Here is a 6,777-nt window from a genome sequence, read left to right as displayed (position 1 = left end):
TGACTTCGTATGAGGAAGTTATGATTTTTCGAAGTTTCAACTTAGCAGTAGACATCTAAAAACTCGAATTTTAGATCGAGCGATATTTGACCAATATATCCTAAACGAGAATCGAATGTCTCGTCATTTGTAGTAAAATGGTAAAAAGTCTGGCAAAAACGGATATCGGATGAAGAAGTTATGAATTTTTAACGGATTTTCCTGTCCCGGTTTGTTAAAAATAATAATATTAAAACTTAATTCAAAATTAGCCGACGATGTTTAAACAAAAATTGTAGAGCGTAATTTTAGCTACGCGTGCATATAAAGAAAGTCAAAAATAGAGATTGCATGCGAAAGTTATGGATTTTAGAAGTTCGAGGCTCAAAATCCGAGAATTTCGCATGAACAGTAACAACCACGAAGTAGCCACGTCACCTCGCACGAAGCATGTGCGTCACCGGAGTTGTGGCCTCGCCTCGCAGCGCCACCTGCCTGTATGCGTGTCCGAGCCTCACTTGGCCACCGCCGCCCCCTCTCGTATGTGGGCCACGTGCTCCGTTTCGCAGAAGCCACGTCCGACCCTCGTGCCCATCGCTGCTGATGTCACCGAGTTGCTTCGCTGCCTGGTTCCTTCCCAACTGACTTCGGATTCGCACCTATATAAAGGGAGGCTGCGAGCCTTCCCGAGTAACTTTGAAAATTTGACACTTTTTCATCCTAATTCCATATATTCACTATTTTGACTTTCCCAGAAGCCTTGATATCAATTTTAGCACCCGAAACACGCCCCGAGCCCCCGTGAAGCCCGGAAAATTTATCTTTTCGGTTTTGAAGCCCTACCTTTGCAGAGCCTGGTTTTCAATTAAGCTCCCAGTTTTCAACAAAGTCATATTTAAAGCCGAAGTGCTATCCAAATTACTATTTTAAACCCCCGATTAACTTAAGGTGAGTTCAATATATAGGAACAATTGTATGTTATGTGTTATATGTGTTATGTGCTTCTCAGTGTTATTATTCTGAGTTATTTTCCCATGTTATTTTATTCGCTATGTTTATAGCAAATATAATACCTTTCACCATGTGATCAGTGAAAGGACTTAGATTCACATTGGTACTGGTACGTAGCCTCTGGCCATGTAAAGCATGTCTCCGTAAGAGAATGACTTCTATTCTATGGCATTGGCAGAAAGTTAGATAGGAATGGTATGTAGCCTCCGACCATGTAGAGCATGACTCCGTAAGGGAATTGAACTCTATTCTATGGTATTGGCAAATGGTTAAATAGGGCGTGAAAACCTGAAATCTACCGAAATGCTAAACAGGGCGCGAAAACCTGAAATCTATCATATTGATAATCAGAAACTATATGTCTTCTATGTCATTCGGGCCAAAGCTTTATTGATGCATATCAAGTATTGAAATCATTATGTCTCATTGAAAAGTATATCTTTGAATAAAGTCTTTGATTGATATGAACTCTTGTCACATGAATTCACATATGTCTTGTTGTTCCTCTTTGCTTTTGCCACATTGAAGTATATGTAAGGCATAAGATTATATTGTATCTATTTATTGAATTCACTAAGCATCACCGCTTACCCTATTAATGCTTAACAATTGCAGGTGATAAGTAACTAGTATGTTCACATACTGTTGAAAGATCTAGAATAATTTGTCATAGTATTTTTGTACTTCAGTTTATGTTTGTACAAATTACAATATACTGGGTAGTTATGTAATATATAACACTTTGTAATAGACGGTTTGTATCGAATAGTTTGTAATCCCTTTATCAATGTAAAATATTGCTTTTATGAATATGCAAGTAACATGTTTTAGAGTAATGATATTGTGAAGTATGAAAGTTTGGGTCTTTCAAATATAAGAAAGTTGGGGTCTTTCATATATATATATATATATATATATATATATATATATATATATATATATATATATATATATATATATATATGATTAGTTACACAGTGAAAGTCATGTTTTTCAAAAAACCCCAAAACACACGAACAAAAAAAAAAGAATCAAGGGCTAATCTTGCAATTGTATTTGGAATTAAAGCAACCGATTGCATTTCAACAAATGTAGCAACAACTATCTTCTTTTATTTCAGGCCATTAGATGTACGAGATACTATATTAGGATGTCAGAATCCACAATGTTATTTCATATAGATAACAAATCCCAGTAACCTTTGTTATAAAGAGAACCCAAAAAAATTTATTTCACTGACTAATTGTTGAAGAAACATACCAGCAGAAAAATCGTGTAAACCATCCTTCTCCTTTTTAGAAATATTTTGCAGATTCAGCTAAGAAATTATCTGATGAAAATTCTTCAAAATTTTCACATGTGGTGTACCTACAAACATCTGGTACATGCAACTTCATACTGTGATTGTTTAAATTACCAAAAAATGTTCTGTCAAAGAGTACACACGGTAATTAAGTAGCATTTTATCAGTATGACTATGTGTATGTGCATATGAGGAAGTGATTTGAGGTTCTAATGCATCTGTTGAATATAAACTCATGTTAACACCACAAACCTTAAAGACAAATATAAAAGCAATCAAGAACAAAAAAACTATGTTGGATATTAACCTTCTTGAGGTGTCTTTTACTGCATAATCCCCAAAAGTAACCCCATTTGTAGGAGGTATGAACTACTCCTGTTTGAGGGCTTACAGTTTATCTGCAATGTAGATACTCTAACTAAATCAACCTACAAAATTTGAAATTGAAGCCAAAAAAATGTATCAAAACTTTATTGAAACTTGGATGCAATTAAACGACGAATGGGAAAGTAACCTGAATGAGCGGTTGGTGAAGAGACAAAGGGAACTTTTCCTGGTATGTAACATCGACATTGCCTTTTTACTACTACATGCAATCTGCAATCAAATTGTTTTGTCGAAGCAGGTTAAGACTAAATTACAAATTTAGTCCGTGTATCTAGCATTTTTTTGTTTAGGTCTAAAAAGAAATCTTCTTGCAATTTTTGTACCTGTTGGAAGGTTTCATATCAATTTTGGTGCGTGAATCATTAATTTTAACTACTTGTCTGTTATTTTTTTTAAAAAGGACCATTTTGCCCTTGGCCCAAACCCAGAAAAGACAGTATAACAAAGGGACCAAATTATAATTTAATCTCGAATTCATTATTAAAGTATATTCTAAGTCATAACGTATTTTATTGTTGATCATCTTAAAATGTGAATAGTTAACTGTAACTACTCATATATTAATTTTTTTACAAAAACCAATTTACCCTTACCCTTTGGACTAAACTCGAAATTGACCGTATACCATAGGGACCAGATTCTAATTTAATCTTGATTTTATTATTCTATATCATAATGTATTTTATTTTTGATAATCTTAAAATGTATAAGGAATTAAATTATTTTACAATTCAAACTATTATTTTAATTTATAAATAAATAGAAATGAGTATACAAAATCTTTTTGCACAACAACTTGTCATCAAGCATTAATGTTTTGTCCAAGATGGTTTGCCTTGTTGAGGTGCTAAAAGTTCTTCCTTTCTTCTAGAAAATGTAGATTCCAATGAGTACAATGTTGTGAATGCCAGTTTATTATTTTCTTCAACCTTAACATAGTAAAAAAAATATAAGTTAAAATTTTCAAAAAATATATAAAAGCAGCAATTAAGCACGCCTCAAATTTTCTTGATTGTTTTAATCAACCAAAATATCAATTCTAAGTAAATAAACATACAAAAACCACAATCAGGATTTAAATGAATTTAACAATAAATAAATCCCAAAGCCACCAATCAAGTACCTATTCAATAAGTTAAACCACAATGAAGACAATGAAGACAAACATAGATTGAATTTCGTGAATAGATTACTTTCTTTAAATAAGAAAACCCTCAAATCAAGATAAACACTCACAGATAAGGATATAATGTTTTAGTGAATAAATTACTTTCTTGAAATATCATAACCCCAATCAAGTCAAACACACATATGTAAAGATCAATTTTTGAAAGTAAAAAAGCAAAAAGTTTACCTTTTCTTTGTACATGTGTTTTTAATCCACCAACTTCTTCATATCTTTTGTTCTAAAGCCCACATGCCATATTTTGAGTCATCTTCTTTGCTCATATCAACGTCCATAGTAGTTGCTATATCAAAATCTCAAGCTACATACACTTCCTAAAACCTCCTTGTCTGAAAAATAAATACAGGTTTAACTATTAAGAAATGAACACAAAAATTTCATACATACCACATATTTCTTGTGTTCCTTGATGGTGAATCTGGTGAGGTTTTCCATCTCGCTCGCGTTTAGGCCTTGTTCCATAATAGCACAAATTCTACCTACCTTTTGCACCTTTATCACATCATCACAGTTGTCGGTAATGATGATAGTGGGAAATCTGAAGAATCAGAATTAGAGGAGGCACATATCATAGATTCAAAATCCTGTAGAGTTATGTGTTAATATTCTATCGGTTCACAAAGGAAGTGAATAAGATGTGGAATGGTTACCTTTCCAACCAACCCAACAATCTCCTTGTAACATTTTGTCGAACGACTTTGGTACGCAAACCATTTCTCCCTTTTTTACATTACCTTGATGAGTAATGATTCCTGTTACATAAATTGTATGACAGAATTAGAAGATAATAATTGGGTAGGCACTTTCCCCGGTTAAAGACTTACCATAGGTGGGTTCAATTGATCGATGAGAAAAGATCACATTTTCTGATCGCTTCTCAAAAAAATACCAACAGATCGCAAGCCCTAGAAACAAAGATGTAGTAGCTTCCTGAGTTTCCTAGGTACAACAATCACACATAGAATGAGGTTAAAAAAAACGGAAGGTGTTTGTTCATAAAATCAGAAACGGGACTGAAGCGAACTGAAAATAGGAAAAGGAGATTGAGGATATTTGGTTGAAAGAATTTGATAGGAGGAATTATATGGAAGGAAGTGGAAGAAGAAGGATACGGTGGATAACCAGTGGATGGATTTTGGGTTAGATACTGTTCATAAGGAGCAAGACATCGGTGAGACATGGAGAAGGAGAAGTCGATGAGGTAGCAGAGTCGGTGAGAGGTTGTGGGAAGTAGAAGTCAGAAGCATAAATCGTATTGAGGTGGTGGATCATCTATTGTCTGTTTGTAATTGGAAGCAGTGGGAGGTGGGGAGCAGACCATAACACGTAGCCATGAAGAAGAATAACACTGATCCTAATCTCACTGTCTTAGAAAGGCGGTGAAGTAGAAATACAAAGAACAAGTATAGAACTTCAATTTAGAAAATGATCTAAAAGGGCCTCTGAAGAGAGAAAAAAAAGCAGCAATTGACCATAAACAAATTACTGGGGACCATTTATGCCAAACCTTAGCCACTTTACTTTAGCTAATGTAGGATAATTTTAATATATATATATATATATACACATATATATATATATATAATTATCACCATTTTGCTATATTATTTAATTTTGTTTGATATACCTAAAATACCCTTGATCACATAATTAAAAAAAAAGATCACGCTCACAAAAGAAAAATAAAATCACGTAGAATCTTAACAATCTCTTGCATATCTCGATTACACTTCAATCCTTCTTCTCCGCCCACTCTGTTTGAACACCAACCCTTGCTACCCCCATCGGCACAGCTCCTACACTATTCATCTGTGTGCAAACTCCATGTGTCCGATTCTAAAATGAAGACACAAACAACCATCAGAGGAGCTCTACGTCTACAGGAGAAGGTTCCATAAGCCCAAGAATTGACAAAAAAATGTGGGTTGTTCGGTAATTAACTATCTTTTATTTTCAACTTTAGAATTTCTATTAAATTTTTTCATCTTTTTGGCCAAGGTAATTGACAAAAAAGATGGTAAGCTTGCTTCTCATTAACCTGATCAGCGATCCATATTGGCACTAGACTAACCCAACACACACTTGCTTTAGAAGCCCTACTATCTTGATCGATCAAATCATTATTGCAACACATAATTATGTGAATCTTCGATCTTCATGTTAACTAAAGTTAGAAATCATAAAATACGTGCTTCAATTAACTGTTATATAAGGAAACAAGGGAGTGAAACACATCATTAACAGACAACAGAAAATACTGTGGATCGGTTTGGAAAGTGAGTGCAGAGTAAAATTAGACGAATTCAAGCAGTGGGTCTGTTTCTGTCATTGTCAGGGTCAAACTGTGTGACAACCCAAAATTTTTATTTGTACGAACTCTACAGTCAAACACTTCAATTAAATGTCAAATTCATTTTTGCTAATTTTTAGCTCGGTTTAAAGTCTGTTTGGGTATTTTTAAATATCTATCCTTCGAAAGAATAAACGAAAGGAAGTATACTTTATGATTAATGGTACAAAATTTAAGTCACAAAACTCCAAGAGTTAGGAGTTTTCGGCCCAATTAGTGTTTGGACCGAAAACCCTAAAGGGTATATAAATGACACTTAGTCATTTTTATCATTTTTACCATTTCCATGTCAAGAACAATTCTCTCTAAAGTATTATCCGAATTTTTGTCCAGATCTTCAAGGTTGTAAGTGTTTCCTTCCTTGCTTAGTTGATCTCTTCCATTATCTAGTGATCTTACATGATTTTATCCATTAAATCATTCCATTTTCTTAGATCTTCAAGTGTTCTTCAAGAACACCAAGAACACCAAGAACACAAACTAATGTTTTGGGCCAAAAATACCTTCTTTGCTTCCATATTGTAGGTATCTATCTCCTATGCTTGTTATGTAGTAAGGATA

The 6,777-nt window shown here is 33.9% G+C and overlaps 1 long non-coding RNA gene across 8 annotated transcripts; it reads right to left on the bottom strand.

Moving 5' to 3' along the window:
- Positions 1-2,070: 2,070 nt before the first annotated feature.
- Positions 2,071-5,327, bottom strand: LOC145037309 (uncharacterized). Of its 8 annotated transcripts, none has more exons than XR_013678749.1 (6): positions 4,691-5,327; positions 4,517-4,618; positions 4,035-4,450; positions 2,808-2,890; positions 2,601-2,691; positions 2,071-2,368 (listed from the first exon to the last, which is right to left on the bottom strand). It is a non-coding gene; the product is annotated as an uncharacterized LOC145037309 (long non-coding RNA). The 8 variants fall into 8 exon arrangements; XR_013678744.1 differs by having other exon boundaries at positions 2,075-2,368; positions 2,601-2,721; XR_013678743.1 differs by lacking the exon at positions 2,071-2,368 and adding an exon at positions 2,434-2,511 and having other exon boundaries at positions 2,601-2,721.
- Positions 5,328-6,777: the final 1,450 nt, after the last annotated feature.

This window comes from Lactuca saligna, chromosome 3 (assembly GCF_052625555.1).
Source record: "Lactuca saligna cultivar CGN05327 chromosome 3, ASM5262555v1, whole genome shotgun sequence".
Taxonomy (NCBI): Eukaryota; Viridiplantae; Streptophyta; class Magnoliopsida; order Asterales; family Asteraceae; genus Lactuca; species Lactuca saligna.
This window is presented reverse-complemented; position numbering and strand designations above follow the sequence as displayed.